Source organism: Danio rerio, chromosome 7, assembly GCF_049306965.1.
Source record: "Danio rerio strain Tuebingen ecotype United States chromosome 7, GRCz12tu, whole genome shotgun sequence".
Classification (NCBI taxonomy): Eukaryota; Metazoa; Chordata; class Actinopteri; order Cypriniformes; family Danionidae; genus Danio; species Danio rerio.
The window spans coordinates 36,300,001-36,321,084 of NC_133182.1; the positions used below are offsets into that span (position 1 = coordinate 36,300,001).

General features: G+C 36.6%; 1 protein-coding gene across 3 annotated transcripts in view; it reads right to left on the reverse strand.

The window, feature by feature from the left end:
• The window catches only part of fto (FTO alpha-ketoglutarate dependent dioxygenase), a 231,806-nt gene that overhangs the window by 81,273 nt on the left and 129,449 nt on the right, over positions 1-21,084 (reverse strand). The gene's annotated exons all lie outside the window — the stretch shown is intronic.

The window sequence follows — 21,084 nt, forward strand, 5'->3', positions numbered from 1 at the left end:
CTTAAAAACAAGCTAAACCAGCATCCTTTAAGTTGCACCCCATACTTCCAATCCAGCAGGTGGCAGGACATGCACAAGTAAGTCAATTTGCCAACTGCCAGTTAAACACCAGAAGAAATCATAAAAATGCAACTTTTTACCAACTTTTAATTGTTCAATCATCACATCTGGTAAGTAATGCTTTTTCACATTTGTATAGGTACTTGTAAAATGACACATATGAACTGATTGTCAGTGTATTGTTCCCAGTATACATGTTTCTATTATGCCTTTGCTAAAACGTAGGGTTTGGTCACATTTAAAAAGCCTAGTACAGTTAGTTTCAGGTTTACATTTGCAATACAGAACCTTAATATGTGTATTAAAAAAAGTATGCTTAATTGCTAAAAATATATAAAAAAAATGCTAAATTGCTAATAAAATAACTTGATATATTTATTATCTAACTTGATAATGTAGGTTAACCTATTAAAACTAACTATTGCAAGTCCAGTTAACTTGAAATAAGTAGTTGGGTCAATTATTTAACTCTGTCAACTAAACATTTTAAGTTGACGAAAACTTAGAGAATTAAGTCAATACAACTTAATTGAGTTAATGCAACAATATGACTTAACAAAGGCCCTGTTTACACTAATGCGTTTTAGTTTTACACAAGTTTTGCTACAGTTACGCTATCCGTCCACACTACACTGGAGTTATCAAGCACCGAAAACTGAGCGTTTTGAAAACCCTAGAGAGGCTGTTTTCATTCTAAAACGCTGCTGCTCCTTGTCAGTATGGATGGGGGAAAATGGAGACATCTGACAACGGATGTCCAATCTAATTGGGGCTTTTCCCTCAATATGAAGTAGCCTACACACAGTTCACTTGTATCATCTCCTTTTAAGTTCACTTTGCAAATTTGATATGGAAAACAAACTCCCGAGGACACATCGGGTAAATGTTCTGAGGGAACAGTGTACGTTATAACCTCGTTCACATCATCCTGGCAACGTTGTTTCACTATCTTAGCAATAAAGGAAAACATAATTTAAGGAACTGCTATTTTCAATTTGATATTAGCAACTTAACAGACAGCAGAAATGTTGAGGCGTCGTGCCGTCATGGAGCCTAAGGTAAGTTGAGTGAACAAACAATTTTTACAGTATATGAGAGACTTGCTTTGTTTAGCAAATAAGTGGATCTAGATGGATTTGTATTCTTAACATTACATAAAATTTAAAAAGCTAATATTTTTATTTAATATATTACATTTTTAGTTACGATACTTCCAAAATAATTCTGCATAAATCCGTTATTTGTTTTTACAAAATTATCTGCAGAAATAGCAAAAAATGTCTGCAGATTCTGTTTGGCCTTACATATTTTTCATAAGTATCATGACAGTTTCATGAAGTATCATGACGTTTTATTGGTATCATGAAAATAAAATGTCTGTTTTTTCACAGAAAAAATATGTATATTATACAAATCTATGTAAATAATATATACAATATGTAAATATGTTGTCACTTCAGTTAAATAACTGAAAATGAAAGCATCCATTACATGCAAATGATACTTGTGAGCAAATACGAACACATTTAAACTATTGATAGTATGAGGAAATCATACTTCAAACACATTCGGCTTTCTACTTTCCTTTGGAGCAGTTTTCAGTTTTCTTAAAAAAAAAAAAAAACAAAACAAGTTCTAAGAGAAGTAGTTTCCTGGGGTTGTTACAGTAACTTCAGAGCAACAGTATGACTCGGGGTCACTGTCGTTCCATCTTCCACGTCTGTTAGCCCCAAATCATCCCGAGCCCTCCAGACAAGCGCGCATACACACAAACTCTGGTGAACGCACGACTACAGAGGCTTCCCTCCCATTAACAAGCCTTTCAAGACAGCTTTGCGACCCTGACTAAAAGCGATCAGCACAAGGCTTGGGTTGGCCTGCCTGCTCAAATCCAGTCATGGGTATCAGCCGCTCTCTGTGCTCTCCGGATGCTGCAGGCTAGGCTTTAGCACTATGCAATGCTACGCTACGACAGGGCGGGACTTCATCATAAGGGATTGTAAAGAGCTGTGACACATGCTTATCCACACCCTGTGCTCTGGCATGACAAAAGTTGGAGGAAATAAATAAATAAACAAACGGGAATGTTGCTTTATGTCTAATAGATGGTGGTGGAGCCACTTTTGAGGAGCTTACCCTTCCTTCAGGACGTCGTCGACTCCATGTTAGGATATCAAAGTTTACTTGCTACTACTTCCAGAAACTTCTGAGATGACGCTGCTCTGATCTGAAGGTTGACGGTGGTTGCGGGCCTCGGTGGAAATGATAGTGGAGCTGTTAGAAATCAGGATTCGACTAGACTGCAGATTTAGCCGTTCGCACTGATGACACGTTTTGATCAGACTGCTTAACAAGAAACATCTCCGGAGAATTCATGCATGTCACGACAATGAAAAGCACAAGTACTCCAGCAGAAGTACTGAAAACACTGACGTGCCTTTTGTTGGAGCTGCTTTTGTTTTCTTCAATTGGCTGCTGGAAAAAGGCAAATAAAACATGCTTGAGAGCCAGCTGTGATCTCTTACAAAACATCTGATGCGGATGAAGGAAGAGTAACTGGAGATGGTGCATCTCAAACATGACTGCTTTGGGTTAGATTGGGAGAAAAAAAATCTGGCAAAAAGGGGAACACTGGGTATAGCCTTGGACCATCAGAAACTACCAAGGACAAAGTATGTTAAACACTGAGAAAATTGACGAGTTTATCAGCTCAGTGAAACAGTGACAGGAAACAGATCCTTTTCCATGTTAACTAGAAACACTGTTTTCTATCTCAAAAATGGAAAGCAAATGGTAGCTATTGAAAAGTCTGAAGTATATTCACAATTTGGTATTCCCCACTATTTTAACACACAAATAAACATTAAATAGGCATAAATAGAAAATGACTCTCATAAAAACATATACTCTAAACCCACTGCAGTCAGATTCCCAAAGTAAAAAATAAATAAATAAATAAACAAATAATAATAAAAAGGTTTAATCAATTTTAAACAGTTAGTTCATAGTTTCTGGTTTGAATTACTCCAGAAACAAAGTCCTTTACAATTCACAGCATAATCTCAGAGAGGGAGTTGCAAATAATGATGAAAATAAAATAAATATTCATCCAACTTATTTTTTATGCTATTTCTTTGACTGTGTGAGACATTTTATTCATATAGCTGCTATACAGTACATAAATAACTAAAAAATGACAAACTCTAAGCCCATTTGTTCAACCACCAAATAGGAAGTCCAAAAATATGACACCAATTACCAGTTTACATCATTACAAGTAGTATAAAGGAGCGTGTGATGCAAGTACCATTAGAATAAAAGCAAAACATTTATGCTGCTTTTACCATAAAGGCTCGCAAACCTGCATTTTCTGAGATTTGAACAGTGGAGCTTGTTGCACATCACTGAAGGCAATATTAGACCCTGCACATTTAAACATATAAATAGTAAGTACAAATATTTTATGTTTTTTTTTTTTTTTTGGTTTAAAAGTCTACAGTAAGTTGACGTCACTGACTGAAATGTGTCAAATGCCTATAGCAATTAATGACAGAATTATTCATGAGACTGTGTCCTTGTCCTATGTGAAGCCACTTTGTTTAATTATTCACAAAAGCACACATCGACTTCCTATTATCGATATTTCAAATTGTGAGATCACGTACAGAAAGAAAGAGATGTGTGCAGTGAGTTTTAGTTTTTGCTTTGTAAGAGATTTTGAAAATTCTTTGTCCATATGTCCTATATATATCCATAAATATGATTCATTTGAGTCTTTACAGTTCCTTGATATAACAGATTAAAAAGCTTATATAAATTATGCAAAAATATCTTGCAATATAGATTTTTAATGCAAATTACAAATGCAAACAGCTGTGCACTCATTTGTGCATTAGATTATAATGATAAATAATGTAAAATGTATACTGAGCTTATAAAACTAAAATGTACAATAGATGTTCTTTTTGCTTGTTATGGTGAATTGCAGCATGTTTTGTGTGTTGATTCTGAGGGAGAATTTGATTATTTTTAATTAAAGAGAAAATAAAAGTTCTTAAATCAGGATTAAAGTGTTAAACGGATAGTTTAACCAAAAGTAACAATTTTGTCATCATTTATTCACCCTTGAAATAAACATATTTGACTTTCTTCCCTCTGTTCCTCTGAACACAAAATAATCTTGACGAAAGCTGGACACTTGCAACCATTGACATCCATAATATTTGTTTTTCCTACAATGAAAGTCAATGGTTGCTTGCTTTCAGCTTTCTTCAAAATATATTCTTTAGTCTTCAGAAGAATACAAAACCTCCTTAAAATCTCATTAAAATGCAGTGTTTAAATTTTATAATTCAATTAAAAAATGAGGCTTATAATTCCAAAAAGGTCCACCTTTTGAGAAAAAAAGAACCACCTCTTTTACCTGGCTGGCTACAGGTCTGCAAATAAGTCATGAAACTGCTTGTTTTAAAATATAGTTCTCTCAAAAATAGAGATTTACTCACTATTTACTTGCTCTCACATGGTTCCAAACCTTAAGCACTATTATGAATAAGCTTCATCATAAAAACGTTTTGACTATTTTAGCCAAAATAGTATTCAAATACATTTTAATATGGACCACTTTTAGTGCTTCACATTTTATTGGTCATTTTTTTAAAATGTTTTCTCTATTTAAAACAATACAGTAGCGAAAGACGACTTCTCTTACATCAGATTGTATGTTTTCTTGAACAGATGGATGTTAGACTCATGAAAAATATTTGTAAGCATTGGCCAAAACTAATTAGAAGAAGTTACACCGAAGCGACAGCCAACAGAAAATTCTCATTCATTCATTTTCTTGTTGGCTTAGTCCCTTTATTAATTCGGGGTCGCCACAGCGGAAAGAACCACCAACTTATCCAGCACGTTTTTACGCAGCTGATGCCCTTCCAGCTGCAACCCATCTCTGGGAAAGATCCGCACATTCACACACATACATACATACACTACGGACAATTTAGCCTTCCCAATTCACCTGTACCGCATGTCTTTGGACTGTGGAGGAACCCGGAGGAAACCCACACGAACACAGGGAGAACATGCAAACTCCAAACAGAAACGCCAACTAAGCCGAGGTTTGAACCAGCGACCTTTTTGCAGTGAGGCGACAGCACTACCTACTGTGCCACTGCTTCGCCCACAGAGAATTCTGTTTGTTCTTAAAGCCTTTTTTAATGTTTTTTTTTTTTCACCATGATGGCATATCAGGCTACCGGCCTAATCTGGATGTCTGAATCTCAGTCAAATCATATAATAAATAAACAGTCATAAGACAGCTTAAAATACAGCCAGGAAAAAAAAAATCAACATCACTCTACATTCAAAATCTTTAAACAATAATCTATTAAGCTGAATAGAAAGACCTGATATAGACAATCAAACTGGTTTCAATTAATACAATATTTGACAAGCTGCAAGTGTGAAGAAACAGATCTTTTGAAACCTCAGGAGACTGACATAAAAGTGTTTTTAGAGAGCCGCACACACACACACAAATTAAAGTGAGAGACGCTTTTGGGATGTGGGTTTGACAACGAGCAGGAAGCTACTGATGAAATTGGAGGATTACTGGAACCGGGCTCTTCTGGGACCAGGGTTTGAGACTGTTGGTGATGGACTAAATTCAATCGAGGAACAGGGTTGGGTAACATGAACTGGACAGAAATGAGCTCTAATACTGTAAGAGGGGTTTTGGGGTTTTATGGATTAATTCAGTGGAGGTTGCGCCTATTACGGCATGAGCGTCAGCTGGACTGTTTGCCTTGCCTTTATCCCGTCATTTTGCAGAAGTTTGCGTCTTTGAATATTAGAGTCGAGTAGGTCTTCTCAATAGACTCTGACAGGATTACGGACGGCTGCGCCACATTCTGGTCAAACGGCTCAGTGGCAAAGCTGAGAGCTATTAGGAGGTGATTAGGTAACCGGTGGCTGTTTACAAAGGTTGAGCCCAGGGTCTGAGCCGGATAACAAGCGTTGGGAGGGAATCTGCAGAGTCTGATCCAACCGACTTGAAGGCTTCAGCTTGTATCCTCAAGCAACTGTCACTATGACCCCATCAGCCAGCCAACGAGCAACTCCTTAAGATGCGGTAATCTAGAGAAACAGTCGTCTGGCAGGAGCACCAAGGGTTATGCCAGGCAGAGGTTTGGGTATGAGAGGAGAACCAGGCCGCCGTGACCCTGAACAGGAGTGAGAGCAGCATGTGTTTTCTTTGCGTGGGAAAGCGTCACCGAAAGCCAAACTTCTGAAGAGGGTCTTAATGAGGTCTACGAGCCTGTCCACCTATACGGAGAGAGCGATTTCAAAGGACAGATGAGGAGGAGTAGGTCAGGCCTTCAGAGGGAGAGAAAGACTGAGGGATCGGGAGTGAGACGAGAGAAAGGGGGAAGAGTGCGCTATCTGGCTTGGCACCTAATCAAAGGGATTTGGGTTTGAAAAAGCCAAGCCTACAGGTTATCCTTCAGGAAGCATACCAAGTAGTTATCAAAAACACCTCGGTTCAAAGCAGCTCAATTTTCCTATATTTCCCGTTTGGCCCAAGCCTCCAGGGTTTGTTTCTAGCTAATAAAGGGTGTCAGAGATGTTTGTACTTGCATGCTCTGGGAGACAAAGAAAGAGAAAAGTGTGTGTTTAAATGTAGTCCAGGTCTGTCTTCATTCTCACAGCACAATCAATCACTCTGAAGACAGTCGAGGAGAAACGTGAGATGCCTGTGTCTCTGACTAGGAGATTTAGCACCAAACAAGCAGTGCAGGTAGTCAGTCAAAGCTATAACCTGTGATTAACCTGTCACTGATAGTGTGCATGTACGTTTAAGGTGGAAAGTGGTTTGTGATTAAAGCAGCTGATTTCTTTTTTGCTTAACAGGACTGATATTGTTTTGCTTATATATTCAAAATCAATAGATATTTTATATGCAATGGCAATGTCATCAATTAACAAATGGAAGGGCTCGGCAATAAGGACTGCCCGGTTAGGCTTGTGCTGCCTTGTCACTAAAGTTTAATTTGGCTGGAACTGGTTCTCAATTGCAATCAAATACAGGTTTGGGGTGCTTTCACACCTATACGTTTGTTTTGAACTTGACTCGCTTGGCCAGGTATCGTGGTTTGTTTGGCATATGTGAATCCTGCAATCATGCTCGGATCCACGCCAAATCAATGGGTCCAAGATTGCCGGAATGAAGTGGTCGCGGCTCAAATGAAATGAACTCTGAAGCAGATTGATTGTAGTGAGAAAGCAAAACGAACAAACAAACTAATGAACCAAGCTATATTACAGTGTGTTAAGGTTGTGTAATAGCCACATACATAGACTATATGAGAGAATGATGAGTAGGGCAGGATGTCATTCCTACCAGTAAATGTGTGTTTCAAGTTGAATACAAAAGTGAAAGCATGCTGAAATATTACTGAATGCCATTTATCCATTAGGAAAATTAACCGAAATTACCCTCTGATTTTTTCTCCTTATTTTAATTTTATAATATTTTGTATTAGGCCTATTGTTTTGTTCCTTTCTGCACCGACACCTCAAAAGAAACATCAAGATTGATCTGCCTCATAATCTGACTGCAGTCTCGATTTATCAATTTTGTCTCCCTATAATTTAAGAATATAATGCATAATTCTAGCCAGCATAAGGCTAGATGAAATGAGGCTATGTATGAGAAAGTCTTACCTCTCTGATTTATATTTGGTGACGATGTCTGTGAGTGTCAAAATAAAGTGCACATTTTTGCTTCTTTTTGTATGTATGTGTATATTTATATATATTTATTCATTTTCTTGTCGGCTTAGTCCCTTTATTAATCCGGGGTCGCCACAGCGGAATGAACCGCCAACTTATCCAGCAAGTTTTTATGCAGCGGATGCCCTTCCAGCCGCAACCCACCTTTGGTGAAACATCCACACACACACTCATACAGTACGGACAATTTAGGCTACCCAATTCACCTGTACCGCATGTCTTTGGACTGTGGTGGAAACCGGAGCACCCGGAGGAAACCCGTGCAAAGGCAGGGAGAACATGCAAACTCCACACAGAAACGGCAACTGAGCCAAGGTTCGAACCAGCGACCTTCTTGCTGTGAGGCGACAGCATTACCTACTGCGCCACTGCCTCGCATATATATATATATATATATATATATATGTGTTTTTTTTGTGTGTGTGTGTGTGTGTGTGTGTGTGTGTGTGTGTGTGTGTGTGTGTGTGTGTGTGTGTGTGTGTGTGATTTTGATATTATAAATGAAGATGAAGCAAAACAGGTGCACCATGGCATAATAACAAGGGGGAAAAACAACACGGAATAAAATGAATACATCAACAATGCTTTTTGAACTATAAATATCTATAATGAGTATGACCATTTCCGTGAGCAGTGAACACTGGTAGCACCTTCGCTAGCAGGACAAGAATAACTCATTTAAACACATACATACAACAAGCTTTGATTTTGCATAAATATTCATAGAGCTTTTTACACGTGACATTTAAGACTAGTGTAGCGCCATAAATCAAATGCATCCGATGTTTATAAACATAAAACACAATGTACATTAAAAACTTGAGTCAAGTTATTGGTTTAATGTTGCACTAAATAAAAGCAATAAATAGGGTATGACGAAAGATTGCCTTAATTTACATTGAAAAGCTGAAAATAAAACTGTAAAAATGAACACAGCTTGCTGCCATGATGTCAAGCTGTAATAGCTCAGAGCATAATGTTTGGCACAAACACACATACTGTCTTAACCACTTAAAAACCCATCCTCTAGTTCTCCAATAGCTCCTTCAACAGTTTACACGACCCAAATCTGAAGGATCCCGATTTACAGACGTACATTACTGGGGCCTAGACCTGCCAAAGCCGAGGTATGGCTTCAATAGAGCCATCCATCTGTCTGCCGTTAGTGCCATTACATCCAGATGGGCCTTTAATTGTATTTCTGTCCAAATTGCAAAATAGCTACTTGGAAAAGAAGCTAAAATAACATACAAACAACAGCAACTATGATAACAAGAAGAGCTGGAGTGGAATGGAAAAGAGATCAAAACCACGGCTTACAAATTTCAATGCCGCCCTTTGAAAGCAGATCCCCTAACATTACAGCAACGTATTGATTTACTCGGCAATTTGGTGTCTCTCTCTCTCTCTCCACGACCTGAACCGCACAGGAGGTCCCGCAAATAGCAGTCATCTGATTTTTCCAAAACATAAAAGATTAATACCTTTATTCTTTACAGAGGCAGTAAGAGTGGAAAACAAGGCAGAAAGAACCAAGGAAGTAATAATAAAAGGGAGGTCAAATTGGTATTTGGAGAAAGTGAGTTAGCGAGCAAAATTAGATATCCAGACCCAGAGGTAACTTTAATAAGAGGTAATAAGAAAATGTCTGACTTTTGTGTACAGGATTGAAAACGTGCTCTCAGGAAAGGAAGCCGCCGCTCCTCTCTACAAACACAATCTCCTCCAACAAAGAAGACGTTGTACTTGAGCAGAAAGTAATTTATTCAGTAGCTCAATCTAGACAGTAGAACATGGAGGATGGATTAGTGCTGGCAAAGGAACAAATACTTTAAAAGCGAGGCAGTAAAATCAAGAACAACAAATCGATAGCATATTTCAAGTTCAAAAACAAAGAGCCGAAAAGATGCGATCAAGATCGTTCTCCCACCGCGAATCCTTTAAAGTTCCACCAATAATTTGTTGTGCGCTTCTCTGTTCTGCAGTTAAAACCCAAATCCTCCCAATCTAACAGCACGGCTCCAATACACCTTTCTAGTAAAGGGCTTTAAGAGCCAAACATTTCATGCCAGAGAATAAAAATTACAGACGCACTGGATGGGCCAACAACACCAAGCTATATATAGTGTGTGCTAACTAGACGCTTGGGAATCAAAGAACACACACAAAAAAAATTGCAATACCTGGTCCAATTCCCAGCTCCCATTAGGAAAGGTTACTCTTCTCACTCCTACCTCTGTACACTCTATTAAATACTTATTAAAGGTGCAATAAATGGTGATACAAAGCGGTTACGAGCGCCCCCAGGCCAGCATGAGTCTGAAAGTGCTGTTTATGAGATGAGTGTTTATTACAGACCGCAGCTTATCATCACGAGGAAGCTCACAACTGTGTCGCTAACAAAGCAGCTATTAATTTCAATTTAGCCTGATGCGAAATGTGTAAACCGCATTAACAGCACGCTAAACCTTAAACAGCCGCTTACTGGAGAAAAACAGCCAAGCGACATACAGTGTATGAATTAAGAGCGCTCTCTGCGCTTTATTGTGACAGTGCTTCACAGCGGGGCTTTGATGGCATGATTTAGGCTGTAATGAATACGAGCTTCAGAGCATATTCGCTGATACATAAAACATACCCTCACTTACTCCATCCCCCCCCTGACCCAACGCTTCTCATCCGATTTACCCGAGCAAGATAATACGTACATAAACATCTCAAACTCATTCAGATATTTCTGCAGGAGTGTGCGTTGCATATTTAAACTGATGGCTGGCATATTTTGCATCTGCAAGGGTTTTAAAAAGGCTTGTCCATAATAAATGCGAGTCTTTTAAGCCATGTTTACCATTACACAATCTCCATCCTCTGACAATCAAACGCCACATTCCTCAGGACATGAGGATCTGAATTATTCACATCGCCATCGCTGGCAATGACTCATATTGATAAAGATAAAAACTCAAAGGCATACGTGTTCAAACGTGCACACGTGATGCAGTAATGATATTAAAAGAACCCGAAAAACACTTCAACTGACAGATGTATTTCGTTTGAACTCTCAAACTTGTGGCGTTTTTCTCAACACTAATAACAGTTTTGGATCCCATACCAAGAACATGCTCTACATTACTTTAAACAATTGCAATAATAATAAAGATTATTATTTTTTAAATATTAAATACATACATACACAAATCAGATTTGGTTCCCAGGTGACTTCAAGACAAGAACCTCTCTGTACAGCATGCATAATTCACGACTGAAGAAATGTGTTTTAAATGCTGCTGAAATATAAATGCAGCATATGCTAATTTGTCTGCTAGCACTCACACGCTTTTTTTTCTAAAAGAGAGAGAAATAATGTCAAAATATAAATGTATAGTGTTGCTTAAAGCATGATTCGAAATAACAGGATAAAACAAGTGGTTATTTTATAATTTAAGCCTGTTTCACAGTTGGTTCAGTTGCTTGAGATTAATTTACTCCTAAAGATTGTACTTTTGCATTGCATTATGTTTGCCTGCATGTGTGCAAATGCTTACTGCTTTATTAAGGTTACAAAGGAAGCTTGATTCAGTATTTTATTATTGTTTAATCTAAACAAAAATAACTAAAAATGCGGCCATGTTTTCAGACATGTTTACATGCATTCATTTTTAGACAACTATACACCATCTTACAAAAGTTTTGTTGCCTATTCAAGATTTAGGAACAGCAAATAATAACTTGACTTCCAGTTGATCATTTGGTATCAGAAGTGGCTTAAATGAAAGGCAAAGGCCTCTAGATTACGCTTGTTTTACCAAAATAAAATATGATCAAGCCTTGATTTTTAGATATTTAATTAGGACAGTAAGGTCTGACTTTGCTTAGACAAAAGTCTTGTCACTTAACAGGAATAATGTACAGCATAGAATATAAATTCATGGTGCAGTGGAAAAAGAATTGATGACTCCCATGATCTTGGCGGACTGCATCCATACATCTCTGCAATGACTTAAATAACTTATTAATAAAGTCGTCTGAAATGACAAAGGTTTTCTTGCAAGACTCCCAGAGTTCATCAAGATTCTTTGGATTCATCTTTAATGCCTCCCCTTTCATCTTACCCCAGACATGCTCAATAATGTTCATGTCTGATGACTAGGCTGGCCAATCCTGGAGCACCTTGACCTTCTTTGCTTTCAGGAACTTTGATGTGGAGGCTAAAGTATGAGATGGAGCGCTATCCTGCTGAAGAATTTGCCCTCTCCTGTGGTTTGTATTATAATGGGCAGCACAAATGTCTTAATACCTCAGGCTGTTGATGTTGCCATCCACTCTGCAGATCTCTCGCACACCCACATACTGAATGTAACCCCAAACCATGATTTTTTCTTCACCAAATTTGACTGATTTCTGTCCATGCAGGCTCCAATAGGTCTACTGCAGTATTTGTGATGATTCATCTGAAAAAAATCTACCTTCTGCCACTTTTACAAATGATCAACTAAAAATCAAGTTATTATTTTTTGCTCTTACAACTGGGATCAACGACAAGACTTTTGTCAGGTAGTGTATATTAACTTTAACAAACATTCACAAACCCATACGTAAAAAATAAATCCACAGACACTGACCATTTTCAGGTGGACTCTAAGTATAGTCAAATTAATTGATAAAAATAAAAATTCATCCAGCCCTAGATGATCAGATTTAAAGTGGATCGTTTTTACACTAGCAGTGAATGGTATATGAAGACAGTATCTTGGAGTTAAGATGAACACTTCTAAACCAACCAAACAAACTATGGCGACAAATGAACTTTGCTCTACTCCAAAAGCTCTAGTGTGAAAGCCCCCAGGAGACACCAACAGAGATTTGTTCCAGTTTACATCATTTTTATGGTTGGCCAGCTGATTTTTGATCAGCATACTGATCGCAAAATGTTTAAATGAAATAGGACAGCCATATGGTCTTTATTCTAAACCGGGTGAAGTATATAACCTGAGAAGAGCGATGAAAGAGAGGGAGAGAAGAGAGTGGGACGGTTATGAGAGGTTCAATGTTTATGAAAGAATACGAAGTGCATTTATCTATAGTGTGTCTGTTTAAGTTGATTGACTTCACTAGAGTGAAATCCCAGCAGTGGCTCCTAACAGAGACAACCTGCAGAGCCGCCAACCTGCTCTCGGTAAGCATCTCCCAGATGACTGGCCAATCACCATCATATAAACCGAATCCGCACACTCGCTAATTTGCTTTTTAAAGGGAAAGTTTACCCAAAAAATGAAAATTACCACATAGTTTCTTCTCCCTTGCGTGGTTTTAAGCCTTTGTGAGTTTCTTTCTTCTGTTGAACACAAAACTCCAGTAGGAAAAACTCTATTTGTGTTTCTATTAGTGCCAGCTACTGTAGCATTTTTCTAAATATCTTCTTTTGTGTTCAACAGAATAAAGAAATGCAAATAGGTTTTGGGCGAAAAGCTGAACTTTACTGGGAAATTTACACCCTTCAAATGTTATGCATAAAATGTATGGGATCAAACACTCAGATGCTGGTCTCTGGCATTAAACCCTTTTTCATAGTAGGAAAAAAATGCTATGGAAGTCGATGGGTGCCAGCTACTAGCATTTTTCGAAATATCTTCTTTTGTGTTCAACAGAATAAAGAAACACATTTGGTTTTGAACATGTAAAGGGTAAGTAAATGATGGCAGAATGCTGGGTGAACTTAACCGGGAACTTTACACCCTTTAAATCTGATGTTATGCATAAAATGTATGGGTTCAAAAGCTCTATCAGATGCAAAAAGCAAATGGTACTGTAATAATACATACAGTGTGCTGTAAAACAATTGAAAATTATGATAATTATAATTTATATAATTTATATTTTTATTTTTGTATTACTTTTTTAACAAATAATGTAGATAAACTAGTTAACTCTGTCATTTTTTAAAGATATTTTGATCTTTTCCAAGGTTGCTGTCAGTGAGTATGTTACCGTGGACACCAAAAATCCAATTTTAATGCAATTAAGACAATACTCTGATTAAGAGTCTACCATGTAAACAGAGATTTTTCAATAATTTAATCCAACTAGGGTCATGATAGAACTAAATAGAAATTGAATTAAAACATGTGGAGTCTGCCAATTTTGGCCGCATTAGTGAAGAGCAGTACAGACATGTAAACACCACAATCAAACTATTACAGCCATGTAGGATTTTTGCCGCATTTCGAGGCAGGATAATCTATACACACATGGCACTATTCTCTGCACTTACTAAGTCAGTGAAGGACCACAGACACCTGTATCGTGAAATGCAGAGGGTTTTTCCCCATTCAGTGTGGGGTATCAAATTCCATTAAAACAACAATCTTGCAGATCACTAGATCATTCTCACATCTAATATTTTGTTTGGCACGGGGGTCATTCACGAAATGTTCCTGAATGAAAGTAAAAGTGCCAAACTGCAGTTAAAGTTGACAAATTAAAAATGAAACACCCAGAATTTCATAAAACTCTGGAGGAAATGTGGATGGCAATGATGTTGTTAATCGAATGATTAACTAACATGTAAAATGAGATCATGAAAGGAAAATTAAAAAAAAAACAACTTATGTAAACTCCTTAATCATATTATTGTCTTATTCAAATTAAGGCAAATAATTCAATTACTGATGCCCATGTAAACGTAGTCAATGTTTATTGGTTATGATTATTTAGTTACAGTGGTGTATTGTTATTACAATTATTTGTTCTCTTTCTTTTTGTTCCTCTTATTTCTTCTTGTCATGTTGTAAAGTGCAGTTAGGCACAAAGAAAACATGTAGAAACATTGCATGTTTTGCAAGAATATGCTGCTTAATAAAATATAAGTTTAAAAAAAGCCCAAGTACAATGACTGCATCACTAAAGTGTAATAAGACTAAACAGTTGTCCTATTGTTAAAGCCTGCTAAGATATTGAGTTTTCTATATTCAAATGAGTAGAGGCTTAGACCGAGAAAAGATATTCTATGTTAAGCAGATGATACACTCAGTCATGTACAGTACACAACTGTCAGTTATTAGTTATATGATCCTTGTCCATCCACTGTGTGATGCAAGTCAGTGGAGTTGATGTAATATTGTGTGATCTCTCAGTCTGCATGGTGCATAGGAAATTGACAGAGTGCTAAGTGTGGCACTCACTAGATGGCCTGCTCTAATTAAGGAGGAACAGCATGCCACAGTCTGATGCTCCAAATGGCACCATATGTTTTCCCAGACTAACCGGCTGAATAAATGCCATTTAGCACACGGGATCTACAGCTCCGAGTCTGATACACAGAGTCTAAGTGTCTTATAAAAGCAAAAAGACCCCCCTCATGTCAGCCTCAGCTGCCTGCAATTTAAATCAGGCCTTATTACAATGCAGCAGAAACATTACTTCATGTTCTCGCTAACCGTGTACAAACTTGCAGGATTTTAAGGGTTGTGAAGACAGAAAAGAAACAAAGAAGAACAAAAGAAAAAGACAGCTAATTTGCTACAGAAAAGAGAGGTTTGGTTAATCAGAAACAAAACAACCATTTCAGACTTAAAAAAAATATATATATCATACTGTACTGGATAACATAACTTATAACATAACATTCATAACTAGGGCCAGACGGAATCTGCGAACATTTTTTGGTAATTCTAAAAAAAAAAATAAAAAATCTGCGGATTTATGCGGAATTATTTTGGGAGTATCATAACTAAAAATTTAATACATGAAATACATGAAATGTTATTTGTTCTTCTATTTTATCTAGTATATAACTGACCAACAAAATTATAGTATATGAAAACTAAGAGACAAACTATACAAATTCATTTTAAAAAGATATTTTTTTCACATTTTAACTTATCAAAACTTGACATTTTAAACCAGAAGCTAATGGTATAGTCTGAATCAATGACTTATGCTGAGCTAAGGTAAAAGTGTCAGGATTCTGCCACTTTGGTCTTGTTACAGTAACTCTTATTTTGATGGCAGAGTCGGAACACTAGTCCTGTCTTGTCTAGTATGTTGTGCTTTGCTCAAGTTTTCTAATTTTCTCACTGTCTGTTTTTTGTCTTTGTATGAGCGCTGTCTTGGTCAGGCTCGGGATGCGCACTATCATCATGGATTGTTTGTTGTTTTGTTTGTGGCATGGTGTTTTTGTTCCCAGCTTCTAAGTAGTTGGTTTTGGTTGCCGCTGGGATTGGAACATGCATGTCGCATGTGTGAGTGCACGGTAAGCATTTTATCTAAAAATAATAGTTTTTTAAACATGTGTTAATGTTTACAGTGCAAATCCATATAGATCCACTTGTTTGGTAAACAAAGCAAGAAATAAAATCTCTACTAAAAGACAAAAAATATTGCTTTACAAACTGTATTGTAAATAAATCAAACGAACACTGTCATATTAGTCAATAATATGACTGAAATTAATTAAAATCCTGAATAAATAGGAATTTACACATATTTACACAAGTAAATAAATAGACTGAAAAAATCTGCGGATTTCTCTGCGTGCAGATTCAGTGTGGGCCTACATATAGTATAACATAACATAACATAACATAACATAACATATAACATAACATAACATAACATAACATATAACATAACATACTGTATAACATAACATATTACATATAACGCAACATACTGTAACATAACATATTCAAAACTATAAAATGACAACTAAAATCATTAGAAATAAGTAACCCAATCTGTATAATAATAATAATAATAATAATAATAATAATAATACTGCTGGTTGTCACAGAGGTGCAGTGGGTAGCAGGATTGCCTTACAGCAAAAAGGTTGCGGGTTTAGGCCCCGGCTGGGTCAGTTGGCATTTCTGTGTGGAGTTTGCATGTTCTCCCTGTGTTTGCGTGGGTTTTCTCCAGGTGCTCCGGTTTCCCCCAAAGTCCAAAGACATGCGCTATGGGTGAATTGAATAAGCTAAATTGGCTAGTACTACTACTACTACTACTACTACTACTACTACTACTACCATTACTACTCATAATAATAATAATAATTATAATTATAATAATTATGCATTACCCTATGTTGGAAAATAATATTGTATTATTATTATTATTATTATTATTATTAATATTATGTAATAACAATAGCATTGCACATGCTTTTTGTTTATAATGAAGAGAAAGCACACACTTTATATCGTTCATCAAATAGTAGCTTTACTGATCCAGGATACTACAAACTTAAAATTATTAAATTTTTAAAAACAGTGTCACCTCATGTGCATATGCCATTTAGGCTGTGAATTTAATGTCATATCTTAGTATATATATTTTGCATGCTTGCATGTATGATTTTTTTCAAATCTAGTGTCAGTGTCATTAGATAATTGTCAATAGGGGTTGACCTGACTTTTTATAAATAACCTAGGATCAGTTTCAGCTACTGTAAAAATCATTTTAATGTTCTATTAAAGAGGAAAAAAAAGTCACCTACATATTGAATGGCCCGAGGTAAAGTAAATTAACATCAAATTTCCCTGTCTTTAATATCATGACAATCATAAGTTCAGTCAGGTTAGTCCAAATGTTGCTGGTTTTATAAGCTGAACCCCTTTGAACAAAACCAGGACCTTCTCTTCTCTCCCCCACTACACCACAAGGCAACCTCAAAAAATCATCTATTCTGAGTGTGCCTCACACAGTTGAGTGGGCTTGACAAACCAACTGTTGAAAACACTCTTTTGTCTATGACACTTTAACTGACACTTGAAACAGTTTTGTACATTTGCATCATTTACTGTTCCTTTGTATAATAAGCTTTATTGTGTGTAGTACCTCTTCTTGTTTTATTGCTGAATGCCTGCTCAATTGTAAGTCACGTTGGACAAAAGCATCTGATGATAAAATGTAATTCTCAGGGAAACCAACTAGAGTGAGCAATTTCAGCAGTTTAGATGCTGTGCAATACATATGTATTTTAAAGTTTCAGATAAAGCCTAGACATGAACTATTGAAGAAAGTATAAGTGCTGAAATGGCCACTAACTTACCCAGTGCCTGATTACTGCGGGTAGGGGACGGAGTCACCACAACTGCTGATCCAACAGAAACAATGGCCACATCAAACTACAGAGCTGCTGGGAAGGGCATAGCTTTGTTTCTGTTAAAATGATTCGGTGAAATGACTACAGCTGGTGCCAGCAATTAAAAGACTGGAAACAAGCTGAAGCACAGATATTTACGGACTACTACAAAGCACATACACACACACAAAAAAAATAAAGACCCTCTGGCCAAATCTGTCCTCACTAAACCTTGACATTTTAATCAAGCTCCAGGAGCGCGTAATGAGGAACCGCTTAGACTTCATTATTAGATACTGCATGTTACTAATTAGAGCTACCACAGTCTTTTATTGCACAGCCTGCACACTACACTGATCAGATACAGGTAGTGAACAGCACAGACAAGAGGAGAGGAGTGTACACTAAAACAATTACATTGGGAAAAGGTACATGCACTCAACTATAATGGACAAAACAGCAGATAAGAAGTAGTACTGTATTTTCACTTTGGACAGAAGCACACTGGAGTACACACTAGGGATGAGATGGTGGCACTTTTTCCCCATCAGTTTACCATTGTGTGATAACAACAGTAATACTGTTATTGCAATTGTTGGAGCACTTTTAAATAGCTTATACAGTTGAAGCCAGAATTATTAGCCCCCTGTTTTTCCCCAAATAAATATCCCGTTTACCCCGTTTATCCCCAAGTTATTGTATAATGATGGTTTGTTCTGTAGACTATCAAAAAAATATATATAGCTTAAAGGGGCTAATATTTTTTAACTTTATTTTGAAAAATGTTTATTAAAAAATTAAAAACAGCTTTTTTCTAACTGAAATAAAACAAATAAGACTTTCTCGAGAAAAAAAAAAAAAAAAAAATATATATATATATATATATATATATATATATATATATATATATATATATATATATATATTATCAGACATACTGTGAAAATCTCCTTGCTCTGTTGAACATCATTTGGGAAATATCTAAAAAAGACAAATAATTGTGGCTTATAATTCTGACTTCAACTGTACATTCTGTGTTAATAAATAATTTCACTCTTGAATTAGTGATGATTGGTCGTCGGTTGCTTGTATACAACACCAAAACAAACTCACTCATATTATCAAGCCATTATCATCATTTATTTTGGTCAGCTGCTCAGAGATTAGTCCTCATTTCTGTCTCTTTTTTTTTTTTTTTTTTTTGAGTGTGCTGACTGCAAGATGAGGAAAAGCACTTCTTCCTCTGTTACCCTCCTGAGCCGCTTTTACACTACCGTGCTAAACTGTTCTAAGATCAGTCAAGTAGGGTTCCAGGTGTGTTTCCACATGAGCCTGAAACAGAAACAATTCTCAGATGTGGGAATTCATGTGGTTCTGTGGCACTTCTACTGCCCAGTAGCATGAAGAAATTTTGGAACATAGATATCCATAAAAATCCTGAAACACCACGCTGATAGTTGCCTTCAGCCAGCTTAATCTTTGCAATGTTTCACGGAATCATTCAATTAAATTCAATTTTTTCTATAGTGAATTTACTATGTAGAATGTGTGAAAGCAGCTTAACATAGAAGTTTTAGTAGATTTACACTGTGTCAGTCCAGTTTTTAGAGGTCAGTGTGATTTTATTTTCACAACTAAAAGTTATGAACACTGAAGAGCAAATCCATCGATGTGCAGCTCCACAAGTCCCAAACCAAGCAAGCCAGTGGCGGCAGTGGCGGGAAACAAACTTCACCAATCAACGAAAATGAAGGGAAAAAAAAAACTTAAGAGAAAAACTAGGCTCAGTTGGGCATGATCATTTCTCCTCTGGCCAAACGTCCTGTGCAGAGCTGCCGTCTAGGCGCCGGAGGATAATATTATTATCAATATTTTGACAACATTTGCCCAATTGTGTTCAATTGTTGACATTGGGTTGATGTAAAATTGTTTCCCCATTGACATTGTTGGTGAGAGAGAAAATTCTGATTGGCTGTTTGGTTTAACAAATGAGCCAGTGCATGAGAATTAAAGCTAAACATAAGAAGAAAGCAAGCAAGAAATTCAAGAGGATTGTTGGCCGTCAATGTTACTGCTTCTATGGTGTCAGCATGGTATATTAAGGCCCTACTGGAACAAACTGTGTTTTTCCAGATCCATCTGGTGATGCTCCAAGTACAGTTATTGCACGTTTAAAGTGAAAATGCAGCATGTGTATATACAGAAAAGCAGCATTGATAGAAAAGTAACATTAATGGTGCACTCAATTTTACATCACCTATTGTGCTGTTTATTGGCTTATAAAGATGTTTAAAAAGTTCTCCTTAAAAATGTATTAAACAAAATATATAAAATGTAAAGATGAAAATACAAAGAGCAATACAGTTCAACAGGAAAATATATCATCTACTCACTAGTCTACTGTTACTGTCGTATTGTGCTTATACTTGTAATCTTGCAACCTTGTCTCAAAGTTTCAAACTACTAGAATACAGACAAACTGTATTCAAACTTCTGAATACAGACTTGTGAAGAAGAATTTTTTTGAAAAGTCTAGTAGTCATCATGATTTTGATTTCTTGAATTTGCAGTGAAGTGCATGTACTGTATACTTGCTCTTGTGGATATATTTTGGATTCCAAATTCATAAGATTTTGTTCATTTGTGAAGAATACCTTGAAAAGCATGAATCATTTGTGTTATTATCATGGCTTGTTTTCTGCAATAATCCAAAAGCCAATGGAAAAATTAGATCGAGGGATCCATGTTGATAACAATTTCTGTTTGGCCTACCAAACTGCGACTCAAATCATACCACTGTCAACTGCATTTATTTTCTAACAATGACAATACAGTATACCCCAGCTGAGTGAATGTTTATTTTACAAACACGATGTTGACAGAATCATTCAATTAACAGTCAGTTAAGCAGTCAGATTAGCCTTCAACAAAACAGAACCTGCACAATCATCTAGTCTCATTTTCTCAAAAAAAAAAATAATAATTAAATTCATAATTTTGCTTTTCGAGTAAATAGGAAATAAACGAAGGAAGCAGAGCTGAAAACGTCCTCATAAAGCATCCATAAGGCAGGAAGGAGCATTTCCAATGCACTGAGCCTGATGTGTTTATTTATCAGATATCTTTTTAGAGGACCCGCTAGTGCAGTT